At 32.0% G+C, this 14,943-nt stretch overlaps 1 non-coding gene across 1 annotated transcript; it reads right to left on the bottom strand.

The window, feature by feature from the left end:
• Positions 1-13,054: 13,054 nt before the first annotated feature.
• Positions 13,055-13,126, bottom strand: TRNAH-GUG (transfer RNA histidin (anticodon GUG)). The gene has a single exon. It is a non-coding gene; the product is annotated as a tRNA-His (tRNA).
• Positions 13,127-14,943: the final 1,817 nt, after the last annotated feature.

Below are 14,943 nucleotides of genomic sequence, written 5' to 3'. Positions count from 1 at the left end.
TTTATTTTAATTTTAAAGCAGATACCTACCAAAAGTTATCGTTGCAAACGTTTAACTTAAGTATATAGTATTATTTTCTAAAGATGAAATTGATCATAGTAAACAATGAATTTATTTCATAACATAACGTATTCTGTATTCTAACCAACCTGCGTCATTGATGCAAGGCATTTTTATCTCGGTGTTTCCCAGTAAAGTGTTTCCAGCAACAATACAATTAGTGTAGAAGTTCTGTAAATAATAACTTACAATGAGAAATGACATGCAGTTAAATTAAGCATTATTCGTAGTAACCTCATTATAACCTAATAGATATTATATTCTCTTCGATATCTTCACTTACAATACACAATGTGGTTACGTGACGTGGTCACTTTTTGTTGTCAGTGTGTCTTTGCCACGGTGAGAGTGTCTGAAGATTGCGAAAGGCGAATTGGGGGCTGCAAAAAATAACTCAAATGGAATAGTACAAAACTTAAAAAATCAGTTAGAATTTAAATTCAAATTCCATGAAATACTCTCGTTCGAAAATATTAATTATCTTTTGTTGCAAAAAGATTAGGACTGCTGTAATAAAATATTTTGCATTTGGCTAAGCGTTTTACAGCTTCAATTTCATATATCAAAGGCTCCATCTCCATTGAAGAAAAGTTTTATTCGACATGTTTGATTATTCCTTTATACCAAAAAGACATTTACGAATGCCAGTGGATGTGATTGTAATATGTATAGTTATACTAATGACTGTAATGAACATGCCCGTTTACTAGAACGAACGGTTCAGAAGGCTTCGGACACCATTAGCCCACATAAAGTCCGCAAACAGCGCTTTGTGAGCAGGGCTTTTGAATGTGTACGCTGTGGTCACAGAGGCTGTGTGTGAATGGTGTAGGTTAGAACATATTGACTACGCCAAAAGTGTTAACATAATAATTAATACAATACAGTTGGTATAGTATTAATTCGTCGCATTCAATTTTGTTATACTTAAGTATAGATAATGATCCTGTTATAGCAGTAATATTTATCTTAATTATTATTAGGAATAACAAACAGTTTAGGAATATAAATAATACCGAAAACAATTAACTTTAAATGACGATTAAGAAACCAAAAAGGTAAGACTTTATAATATTATGGTAAATGAAATATTTTCTCAAATATTACAATCTGAAAATAAATTAAATTAAGATTATGATACGTACTTTTTAAATATAAATAATAAATTTTATTTGATTTATTCGAATACTGGGTCATTCATTAAATTCGATGAATTCGGTTTTAATACAAATTGTTATTTAAAAAACGACTACCTATACTTACAATACACAAAGATATTACTACGTGTACCCTTTTATTTGGTATTCAAATGCTACGTGTTCCAGATAGGGTAGTCAATTTATTTTTAGAAAATTCCGTGACATTTTTCCGAAATGATAGTCAAGAACTTTTTTTAGCTCAGGCCAAAATAGATGTTACGAGATATTTAGGGGCTTACGTTCATGATGAAAGTCGATTATTTCCTGAGTTTTATTGGTTGGTTTTTGTAATTTTCTAAAAATCCCGGATTATTATGCGTACCGGGTAAACTCCAACCGGGATCCTGGACAAGAGCTTCGATTCCTGAATGATTTCGGGACTGTTGACAAACTTAATTACAGACCAGTAAAACACAGTGACATAACCAAAACACAAGCGACTCTAAATCTCAGTCTGATAGTTGTCGACAAATTTTTAATCTTATAGTATTACACCGTTTAAAAAAAACTTAAAAGCAAATCGTAGGTACTGGAATCTATCTGTTTTGGAAACGAACTAAAAAAGCTCATTGAGTATTTTTTTCGATGAAAAATCTAAAATAATCTTTGATTTTTTAATGGGGTTTTTAATTGTATTTGCATAATATGGGTCCAATAATAATTCTACGTTGAATTAACTCTCAATGATTATTTCAATATTTGTATCATGTTCCTGTTATAAAAATACGTAATCATTAAAAATTGATAATAATTTAATATCATTAATATAGTAGAGTTCAATTTATTGGTGTTGCATAGATGTTTTGTCACATTATATATTTAACCATTCCAAAAAAGCTTCAAAAGACCTGCGACAGACGTTAAAGTTTTTCTTATTTTTTTGAAGAATTGCGCTTCCACACTGGCCTTTCACAGTAATGACCTTTATAAGTCTGCTTGTTAGCTTCGGATCACAAAATCCTTTTTCATTGTCGAATTTTGGACTAAATTCATTTTATATTTAGAATTTTCATCTCATAATAGCAGGCTTCGTAAAAAAGTAATGATCTTCAACATCAACACCCGCTATATTTCTATTTATATATGAAAATCTGCTCAACTTTTTCACATTCTCTTGGCTTTTGATAGAATTTCGAATAGCCTCAGAAAAGATACACCTACTATAAAAATCCTAGAAAAAATATTGCTACTCTATTACCACTAAGATACTAACCCAAATAGGTAGGTACAAAGATAATTGAAGATAATTACCCTATAACTATGGTATTTTAGGAAAAAATCTCAAATAACTTAGGTGGAATGTACATTATATTATTATGGATTGTGAATATGAATGCTACCTGGCGGGAAAATATAAAGCTTGAAATTCGGAACAATTTATTGATAATAAGTTTTTTTAAGTAATCGCTACGTATCTAAAAAACATTCAAAAGAATCAATTCACAAGTCACAATAAGCAAGACTTAATATAAATAAAATGGATTTCAAGTTACACACATTTTTTAAGAATAAATTTTAATATAACATACATTAAAAATATGAATTATTAAAACAATGAGATCGCTAAGCAGACGAAATGGCAATGAGATGTATAAATCACTTGGCAAGAGGACAACCACTGGACAAATGCTGTCATACAGTAGTACTCAAGGGGCACTAAGATGCCCTTAAACCCGCTGGATGGACGAACCCATAAGGTTCGGTGGATGTACGTGGCAGCGAAGAACTTGGGACCGAGAAAAGTGGGGAGGTCTTGAACGATAAACGTAATCATAAAAATGTACTAATAAAATTGAAACATTTTAAAATAATATACGAGGGTGGGTCAATAATTCCTTAGAAAAAAGCATTAAAACAGTTTTTATTTTTGTATTTTTTTTTTATTTCTCAACATAATCTCCTTGGAGCTCAATACACTTGGTTAGACGTTTCTCAATTTTTTTTAAACCGTCAGAAAAATAAATTTTCGGAAGGTCCTCAAAATAAGCATTTGTCCGATCGATGACTTCTTCATTTGAAAAAAAACGTTGTCCACTTAGCCATTTTTTTAAGTTTGGGAATAGGAAAAAGTCACTGGGGGCTAAATCTGGCGAATACGGTGGGTGGTCGAACAATTCGAACTTAAATTCTTCAATTTTAGCCATTGATCGTAAACATGTGTGAACACGGGCATTGTCCTGATGAAAGAGGATTTTTTTCCCGTTTAAATGAGGCCGTTTTTCTTCAATTTTGTTTTTTAGCTGGTCCAGTAAAGATGCATAATAATCCCCTGTTATTGTTTTTCCTTTTTCCAAATAGTCAACGAAAATAATTTCACGTGCATCCCAAAATACAGTAGCCATAACCTTACCAGCTGATTTTACGGTTTTCGCCTTCTTTGGACATGGTTTGCCTTCGCAATCCACTGCTTTGACTGTTCTTTCGTCTCGGGAGTATAGTGGTGTATCCATGTTTCATCTACAGTCACAAAGCGACGAAAAAATTCATCCGGATTGCGTTGCATGAGCGACAACAGGGCTTTAGAGGCCACCACCCTATTGCGTTTATTGTCGACTGTGAGCAAACGCGGCACCCATCTTGCAGAAATATTTTTCATGCCCAATTTGTCATGTAAAATAGAAATGACGCTACCTTTTGAGATCCCTATAACCTCAATTATCTCACTCAACTTTAATCTTCGGTCACTTAACACCATATCGTGGATTTTATTGATCATTTCTGGTGTAGTCACCTCTACAGGACGTCCTGAGCGTGGTTCATCCTTTGTTGATGTACGACCACGTTTAAATTCATTTAACCAGTTATAAATAGTTGCAAGTGAAGGAGCAGATATGCCGTGAACTAAATCCAACTCATTTTTTATTTCCTTTGCTGTTAACCCTTTTATATTAAAATGTTTAATAACAGCTCTAAACTCAATTTTCTCCATTTTCCATTTTTCCATTTTCCACAAGCAATTTTTTTTTTTAAATGTACGAGAAACACACAACAACCCGACCAATCTGATTGAAACTTCGCAGCATACTGAATCGGTAGTGCCGCTGCATGAAAACAAACCGCTTACAGTACTAGTCGCGCCACCTGTCGGCTTTTCTAAGGACTTATTGACCCACCCTCGTACTTAAGTATATATATATTATAACGTTTTTTTTATTATAAGTTAATCTTTGACTTAAAATATACATTTTTCTCTTTTATGTTTTAGATGCGTATTAATAAATAATTAAATGTAAAATATTGTCTCACATTCCAAGCTTAATTTTTTTCCCGATAGATTCCTCTGTTTGGCGGAGCATTCACCGTAAACCTTGTGTACCTACCTACCTATATATTATATCCAGTCTTGAATAAAAAAACAGTTAAATACATATTTTTTACACTCTTCAATTTCTCTCCTATCCTATACTCCTATACAAGCTAGGATAAGTTAAACTGCATTCTCCTCAATGTTACCGGTCATCTATCGCCACAATAAGATTGTTAAAATAATTACGATTATACATTGTCATCTCAAATAGTCGAGTTCTCGAAAAGTTTTCATGGCCCACTCAATATGCCCAATCGACTTGGTCGCAAACCATAAGTAAAGAATGCCTGATTAAAATGAAACATAACAAAACGTACATTACTGATATAATTGGATTGACAAACATAATATGCGAAAATGGTTTTCAAATTAAGATAGCAACATTGTTCTCTGTGACATTAATCATTATAAACTAACAGTGTCGATATGTATACACAGTGTGGTCAATAAAGTTGTGAGGTAAACATAAACGCACCTTGTTGCTGATATGTACATATTTGTCAATTCGCAAGCTCAATTTATTATTCCGTTTTTTTTCTTAACTTTGCGCATGCAGCTGTGAAATGTATGTGGGTGCGCTTGTAATACTCTGTACAGAGTGGTTGTTTTCAAAGCAGAAATATAGTATTTGTGTTTATATTTTTTATAGTCAAGACTGAAAACCACAATAATACAAAATACAACACTTTGATCCTCTATATACGGATCACTTTTAATAATAAATAAGTATTTAAGAACACAATTTCAGAAAGTTTGTTCTTATACTTAATTAGAAAACTCATAAACATATCTAAATTTAAAATATATATATAATGGACCGAATAGGATTCGAACTCATATACCTATTTCACTGTCCAAATCAGTGCTCATATCGGATCGTGCGGGATCGGTAGCTCATTATGTTCTCGATAAACGATGAAAAGTGTAAAAGTTAAAAATATTGTATCTAGAGACATTATCCAGATTTGCGGGAAACCAATTCGTTGGAATATTTGAATGTGTTTAGTGTTTTTACGGAATATAACATTCAATGTCATGTTAAAAGTATTAAAATCGAGTGACTCTTTCACATTATAATATGTAAGCATGCGTACATTTTAAACTTTTCCTAGTTAATAAGAGGGGTGTAGTTCTCTTTTGAAAAAAGTTACAAATTGTCACTTAAGTACACCCTTGGCTTATAACTAAATGATTATATTTTTTTTATCACACCAGATTTAATATAAAATGGCTATTTATCTCAGATGTAGAAGACGTTCGCTTAAAATGGCTGTAATAGGTCTCGAGAGCCCTTCAAAATTTCATGTTACTGTCGTTTATTTTATGTTCTTAGTCTAAAGCAGGGGGGGGGGGGGCAAACTGCGGCCCGCGGGCCGCATGTGGCCCGCCGGGTATTTTTTTGCGGCCCGCCATCATTAATTGTACTTCTGATTACGAATAACTTTTTTATAATTTTTTAAGAAATATTGACAATAGATTAAAATTTGAAGAATTTGTTGTTTCGTAAATGTGTTATCTCAGTAGGTACGCCTTCCTTGCGTCTCGTCTCACACTATGTAACCAATATTTTCGACGTTGAACATCGTGACATATTTAAATACTTTTAACTCCGCGTTGCAAGGAAAAAAAATATATGCCCATGATATGGTAAAAAGTTTGATTGGATTTCAATTAAAACTCAAGTTAATCCTTCGACAAATATCGAATAACAACGTGGACCACTTTCCAACTTTGAAGTTGCTGAATATACCAGAATATAAATTTGAATAATATGGTAAAATTATTAAAGCTCTGAATGACGATTTTTCACAAAGATTTGGTGACTTCCAAAAAATTGAGACAAGTTTAGCAATAGTACGCAATCCATTTTCAATAGATATTGATAGTGTACCGCATGGCCCCCACAAGGGGGGAGCTGACAGGGCTCTAGCCTAGGGGCCCGGGCTCAGGGGGGCCCAGCGTGACGGGTCGACCAGATAAATGAGATAAACACACATCTTAATTTTGCTCTAATAGCAAAAAAAAGTCGCCTGCGGCGCTAGCTTACTTCTAACTTATTACCATTTTAAAACATATAGTTGTTGGGACGTGTTGAGAAATACTGTGTTAAAAAATCGCTAAATTACACTGAATTTTATTTGACCTCGAACACCATTTGAAAAACAATACTGGAGAGCGTCAGACTGCCTTTAACCATAGCGATAGGTAGGGGGCCCGCCCAAGACCCTGGCTTCGGGGCCCGCGTCAAGATGTGGGGGGCATGGTGTACCGACAGAGCTACAACTTAAGATTATTGATCTGCAGTGTGACACTGATTTAAGAGAATTGCATCGTCGTGAAGAAATCTCCAAATTTTACAAAGCCCTTAATTCAGACAAATTCGACCAACTTAAAGATTATGCAAGAAAAATGTTCGTTATTTTTGGATCAACCTATATATGTGAACAAACATTTTCGATCATGAACCTCAATAAAAATTCTTTACGATCAAATATCTCCGATGCCCATTTACAAGCAGTTTTGAGAATATCAACTACAAAATTAACACCTGAATTTAAAAAATGTTAAAAAAAACAGCTCGTTCTTCTAATTAATTTTTTTGTAATGTTTATTTTTCGTGATAATAAATAGTGTATATCTAAAAATGGTATTTTACTTGCGGCCCGCCACTCATTTTGAATTCTTGAATTTGGCCCTCCATCCAAAAAGTTTGCCCCCCCCTGGTCTAAAGACCACTTCTCGTTCACTCTGCCACGATATACATACTACAGAAGAGAAAGGGTGTACCTGTATGGTTTATATTATAGATAAATTACATATAATAATTTTATTAGCCTATTAACTTGTACGATACTATTCTTTTTTATTGGTATTTTGCACTACCTACCGAACCTTAATATGACTGCTCCGCCTACCGAAGTCACATACAGGTAAAATACTAACCTTGCAATTTGAGACAATTTATTGATAATTTACAATTTAAATTGTTTTAATTAATTAATTCGTGTCTATTTTTTTTAAATTGAAAGTCAAAGATGAAAAACTTATAATATTATTAAGCATCGCACCGTATTATTTATTACATATTTTTTTTATGTTTATCAATTTTTTTTATTATTTTTTTCAGTCTCAAATTCGTAAGTTTCGTTTTATCCCGCAAAGTGTTTCTGATACTTACGCGGATCATTCACTCTAAAAATCATGCAGCGCCCCGTGTCTTACAACCAAAATATTATGACGTCAATATGTAAAACTGACTAAATAATGACCTCTATGCTTACATTGACAAATTAACGAAAAAATTAATATCATGTGATACTTTTCGTGTTTAAGTTGCCATTTTTTAATTCTTTTTTTTCGGTATTTTCCCAAATTTTAAGCCATTTTAAGAGAAATATTACGAATTAATATATTTATTGTATTTACTATAAAATGAATTATATTACATTCGGTAGGTTGTTTTATTAAAAAGCTTAAAATAAGTAGGTAGTTGAGTCAATTTTAAATAATTTAATCACTGGTAGGTATGTCAGTGGTTTATTTTTGAATAAATGCATTTACAGCAAATGCAGTGTCCCCATTGAAACACGCTGGTTCAGTTGCTGCAACCGTTCAAAAACGTCAAACTTATTTCAGTAGTCTGAATAAAATATTCTGGCATTTTTAATATTGCTAGTCTTTCGTATTTTAGTATCTAGATAATTGGTACCGACTCAATAGGTTCAATTTCGCTTTATCCGAAACGAGTAGATGGCATTTGAAACTAAATTTAGTTATGTAATTTCTGTTTACAATACGTGTTTATTTGACACCTCTCACTCGGTATGCATGATGTGTTATGCTTCCAAAAATTAGCTACAAAACGCCGTAAAAGTATAACTATGCATGAGCCGTTAAGCCGCAATATTAGTATGTATCTACTTAGTTTTTTGATTGATAATAATTGAATGCACACATATGTGTAATAATAAAATTGTGGGTATTTAGATGTTATAATGTAAGAAAAATGTTTTTTGGTGCTATATAAATTCCCCTGTATAAGAAAAACATTGCGTTGAATAAATAGTGCCAAGCCTTATTTTCAGTAAAACTCAAACGTGTGGCTTCATAATGAAAAATAACTAAAGTGTTGAAAATACATACCTTTTTGTATGCGATATGAAAATAAAATACATGTTGAAGTTTTTCATGTCTTGTATAAATGAAAAATCTATTGTAGGTATATAATAGATATTATTATAAACATATATTTTGCCTTTGGTTGTTAAATACTTTTTTTCTGGTTATCCTTGAATACATAGTTACATAATATATTATAATTTATTGGTAATTTAAAAAAAAATGGTTGTGGATCTTAGATTTATCTTTTATTTTTAAAGTTTTTATATGACGATGTAGCTGTTAACCGTTTGATCAAATCATTAGGTTCATTTAAAAAAAAAATTATAAAACTAGGAATAATTAGTCAAAAATCTCTTCATTAAAATATAGAAAACTTAATATTATACTAATGAAATCAAAACATAGACGTTCAGATGAATAGAAGCCTTCAAGATTTGGCTGTTAAGGATAATATGTTGATCATGACATGCTAAAAAAGAAAAATGATTTACAGAAACTTATAATATACCAAGAGATATCCTTGAATACGTAATTTTATGAGTGACTTAAAGTTCAAGTCGTATGTGATTTTTTACGTAAAATCCAGGGTAGCGAGATATACCTACTGCAATCTAAGATATCCTATAACGAAGAAAATTTACATTAGAATCATAATTAACATTTATTGATGAAATACATGATGTTAAAGCAATGGACCATCAGAATAAATGTGGTTGTATCGGTGTACTGTAAGAAATTTTTGGGCTGATAACGTCACCAATGATGAGATTTTAGGACAAGCCAATAAGCCAAGGGAACTTAGAAATAATGATTAGCAGTTAAACGTATGACTATCAAGTAATCTACGTACAATAATAATATGTAGGTATGTTAAAATATATTTCAAATTGTATGGTATGCTTTATCCAGAGCGTAAAAGGTAATTCGTATTTAAAATAATAATGTTATGCATGTTAGTATTGTGGGTAAAATTTTCAGTGCTGGAAAATTGTAGTGTATTTTCCAATGAAGTTATTTGCGGTTGGAAAATGTTCACCGAGTTGAGTAAACAGGAAAACAAATAAACAAGAATGCAGCCATGCTTGCCGAGCTGTTGGTGAATATTTAATCAATGAAACTGGAAAACTACGAAGAAAATTAATTTCACCTACTAATATTATTTATATTTTATTCAGAGCATAGCAATGGCGTGCTTTTTAAAGAAACCAGATGGTTAGCAATTATTCAGCTTTATAGATTTTTTTCCAGTATTCTTTCATTACTAATTATATTTTGTACAAGTAATATAAAAGGAATACGTGGTATGAAATAATATATGTCACTGAAATGAAAATGGGTTGGTCCGGCTACTCGGCGAGTTGAAAATTACTACTCAAACAGTATCATGCTGTGGTATATGGTAGAATACTAGAATGATCCCCCTGTTGGATATATTACACCAAATAACGATGACAGTACCTATAAAGATTTTGAGAATACATAATAAACCATCTAAATGTGTCATTCTTGGCTGATGACATACAAAATTCATATATTTTAATTAACATTTTTTTTATTCAACGAATAATTCACAAGATTTAAGAATGTAACATTTTAATTATTGAACATACATAACTTTGAAAGCACTTCTGAGAAAATATATTATAACCAATACAAAAAAAAATGTTAAAAAATGAATACGTATTTTGTTCACTTAGTGAACTTTTTCAAGTATTGGGATCGATAATTACATTAAAATTTATCCAGAGTTATAATTAATATTGTTAGTACCTATCTACTATGTAGTGGGGGGTATAAAAGGAGGTGGTGTGTTATAGGAAAAGGATAGTGGTATGGTTGTAAGTCATAATTGAGTGGAGGGGTGGGAATTTTTAGTAGAAAAACCCAAACAGTGGGAAGCAATTTGGATAAAGTTAATTAAAATGTTATTGTTATTAATGGTTTTATATATTTCTATGCTTTTCAAACCTCTTTGTATTCATTCGGTGAAAGATTTTGAAATTACCATTTTTGACAAAGTTATGATAGTTTTCGATTTAGTGATTGGAAAATTTGTTTCTTTTTATATTTATATATAATGTGTTCATTGCCTAGTTCACGCCATTCACACCTTCGGTCTTCCCGATGTATACCCTGGTGCAGTCATTTCAAAGACACTGTATTTATAATAGATATTGCTTTAATGTTTAATGTATTTCTTTACTCGTGGTTAGAGTTGGGTTTCGGGAATTTCCCGACGTTAATTCTCGAGAAATTTTCGAGATTTTCCATTCCGAATCTCGATAATTGAAATTTTTAACATTTCGGGAAATCCCGAGTCTCGAGAATCTTTTCTCGGGATTCGGGATTTCTTTATTACGTATCAAATATTAAGTGAAAAAACGATTTTCTATATAAAAAAAGTGGACAGGAAACACATAACGTTCAAAGACTGGTCGGGGCATTAAATACAATTAAGCCAACGGCGACTCAAAATGAGCGCAATTTTTGCAACAGCAGGAAATTATGTGTCTCAAAAGCGTACGCGATTGTCAGACACAGCGATTGACAGTCTGTGTTTTTTGAAATTCTTTTTTAATAAATAGGTAATGTTTTAAATTATTTTTTTTTCCTACTTCTATTTTGTTTATCTTCTTACATAAATTTAAAAAAATCATATTTTGTTTAGAATCTGTCTGTTTTTAGACTGGTTTTAGGATTTTTACAGGTTTTTTTAAATTTCCCGATATCTCGAAAAAAAAAGTCTGGAAATCCCGAATCTCGAGAATTCAAAATTTCATCATTTCGGGAAATCCCGAATCTCGAGATTGAGATTTTCTCGGGAAATACCCTACTCTACTCGTGGTATTCGTGCAGCATGCTTTGAATAATATCTTATCGGTCTACTAAAATTATAGTGTCGTTTGTGCAACATAAAATATTGAGTATTTTGCCTACAGTCTATTTTGTGATTTATTGTAGGGATATTAAATATAAATAATATGGCCGCATGTAGAGTACCTAGGTATACGTTTTATAACTGAAATTTTTACTCCGTATATACTGGTAAATATTAATTTTCATGTTCCAAACAATATCATTCGTAGCTCTACGGTCTTCAAGATACCTCGTCGCAGGACAGATGTTATGTTTCATGATGCTGTGTGTCGTGCAATTAACTTATTTGATGGCACCATAAAGGTTGATTTATTTTTATTAACTATATAATGTTTGTGGACGTGTTAAATAGGTTAAATTTATAATTGTATATATTATCATGTTTCTTTAATATTTACTTTTACACATGCTGTCTTTTCTACTTTATTGTTATCATCATCATCATCAGCTGGGGTCAATCCACTGCTGGATGAAGGCCTCCCCAAGCTTCTTCCAACTCTCTCGGTCCTGAGTCGTTCACTGCCACGTATTTCCGCCGAACTTTACCAGTTCGTCAATCCAGCGAATTTTAGGGCAACCCTGTGGCCGTTTCGTGCCCCTTGGGTACCACTGGATGACGGCATTTGTCCAGCGGCCGTCCTCTCGGCGAGCAATGTGCCTCGCCCATCTCCATTTCAGCTGTTTGGCAACGTCTATTACATCGCGTACTCCTGTCTGCTTCCTAACCCATTCGTTTCTCTTACGGTTCTTTCGCATGATGCCCAACATACACCTCTCCATGCTTCGCTGTGCGACTCTTAGCCTTTGGAGATCTCTCGTGTTGAGGATCCACGTCTCGCAGCCATACGTGAGTACGGGTAGCACACATTGGTCGAACACCCTACGCTTAAGACACAATGGTAGGTCACTCTTGAAGATACTATTCAGACGTCCGAAAGCACTCCATCCCAGCTTTGTTTGTCGAGCAATTTCATCGTGCATGCTTCCGTCTATGGACACCTGCTGTCCAAGATAGACAGATAATCGCTTCCTAGAATATATTAGTTGTTATTTGTAATTAAGATATTTTTATAATGTTGTATTTATTATGTATCATGGCGCATTGGCCAATCGCTGTAATGCCGTAATACTCTTTTTCTTAATAAATAAATACGCCTTTGCCTGATAACCTCGCATAAAATTAGATCAAATGATATTCACTTGTATTAATATAATGTAGTAATAAATAAATAAATAGATAAAAATATATGTAAATAATATGTTTTTGGAATATATTATTTCATTTTCATTATGGAGAGAGATGCAAAGTTATGAAGCGTGTACTCTAGAATTATATTAATTATAAAAAAAATATGTACTTTGATCTTTATACTATTGTCGATAGATGAAAAGATTTTGTAATATTTGTCGATAACCACTTGTAATTAAAAGAAAAACTATTTAAAATATTATTGAAAAAAAAACACTCCACCGTGACAGTGAGGTACACTGCCGTGACCAGGAGTCGAACCTGGGTTACCACGGCCACAACGTGGGGTCCTAACCACTAGACGATCACGGCTACTGGAGTTATAAATATTGCCGATACAATAAACAATTTTAAAGAATTTTATTCAATGCCAAACAGAGCGTGAAAGGCTGTAACGAGATTGATTTGTAAAAATAAAAAAAAACTTTTAGAAAGTAAAGTATGTGCATACTTTCAAAACGAATGACAATAGTATACAAGTAATGTGGTTATAAGAGAGTGCACGATTATAATCAAAACTACTGTAAAATAGTTATATTATACTAATCGATTATACCTACACTTATCATACTATAGCGGGACTTGGAGAAAGGTATTATTAATTCTCACAAATGTTATGATTATAACATCTGATTAAACATACCTACATCACTTTTATTATTAACGGCCCACATGCCCAACGTAGGTCAAAATGGAGCTTTTATGGTATTTTCAAAGCATTAACCTGAACATTCCTTAAACGTTATAGATAATCTATTTATTTAATTGTGAAGCCTTATTAACCTTTGTATTTATTTTAAACATTTGATGATTGCATAGAGTATTTTTATTACATAAAATAGTATTCTTTTAAACCTCTCGATCTAATGTTTTATAATATACCCAGGCATATTTCAGTACATCCATGTGCAGTGGTGTTAAGATTTTTTAGATTTATTAATTTTTAAACGCATTTATAAAACCATTAGTAAAATTTATGTTAACACTATATAATGAAATATTTACGATAAAAAAATATATTTTATAATCTCTGTGATCCCAAATTTGACAAGAATTAGGCATTTTATTATTCATAAAATGGGCACGATTAACGCGTTTGAAGATAATTCTAAAGATACTGATTATAAGCTATTTCATTCAAATGTGATAAACCTCATAACCATCCTACAAATAATGATTGTTTTGTAATAATTATTGACCTAAGAATAAAGTAGTATTTTTTTGAAACACGCCCTTTTTATTGGCATTTCCCAGTGGGTAAGCTACAACATACGGCCGTAGCCATAAATTGACAAACGATAAATGAAATAGGGAGTAAGATTATGTTAACGGCGTGTTTGAACATGTACCTAGCAATTCACATATACGTGTAATAATAAAATTGTAGGTATTTAGACGTTATAATGTAATAAAAATACTTGGAACTGTTCGGTTATGAGGAATACAGCGGAAAACACATTTTGAAAATACCCGATATACTGGATTATTTGTTAGTTTGGTTTAGGTTAGGTTAGGTTAGGTTTGGTTAGGTTAACCTAACAAATAATCCAGTAGATCGGCTATTTTCAAAATGCGTTTGCCACTGTATTCCTCATAACCAAACAGTACCAAATACTTTAATGTTTTTTGGTGCTGTATATGCTGGGGAATCCCTGTATAAGAAATACATTGTGTTGAATAAATAGTGCCAAGCCTTATTTTCAGTAAAACTCAAACATGTGGCTTCAAAATGAAAAATAACTAAATACATATATCATAATTTATTGTCACGCATCCAAACACACAACGAAAAAATAGCATGTGTCAAAATATATGCCTGACACGGAATTCGAACCGCATATGTGGATTGAAAAAACGATGTTTTTTTTTAAATAAATATAAAAAATAATACAACTCTGAATTTGTCAAAATTCTCTTCATTAAAATTTAAAACACTTAATAAACAAAATTTTAATAAGAAATATGACCATAAAATAATATGTAATAATAATATGGGATCCTTTAAGAAATTAAAATTCAAATTACAAAAAATTGACTTAAATAAAAAATATTTTTCTTTTTAATCTTTTCAGATACACAATTAGTACAGTTGAAATTGTAAATTATCAAAAAAAAATCTCAAATTGAAA

The sequence above is a fragment of the Rhyacophila brunnea genome, unplaced genomic scaffold, assembly GCF_057557595.1.
Source record: "Rhyacophila brunnea isolate RB1 unplaced genomic scaffold, BYU_Rbru_1.0 scaffold_10, whole genome shotgun sequence".
Classification (NCBI taxonomy): domain Eukaryota; kingdom Metazoa; phylum Arthropoda; class Insecta; order Trichoptera; family Rhyacophilidae; genus Rhyacophila; species Rhyacophila brunnea.
Note: the sequence above shows the minus strand (reverse complement) of the source record. Positions and strands in the feature narration are given on the sequence as shown.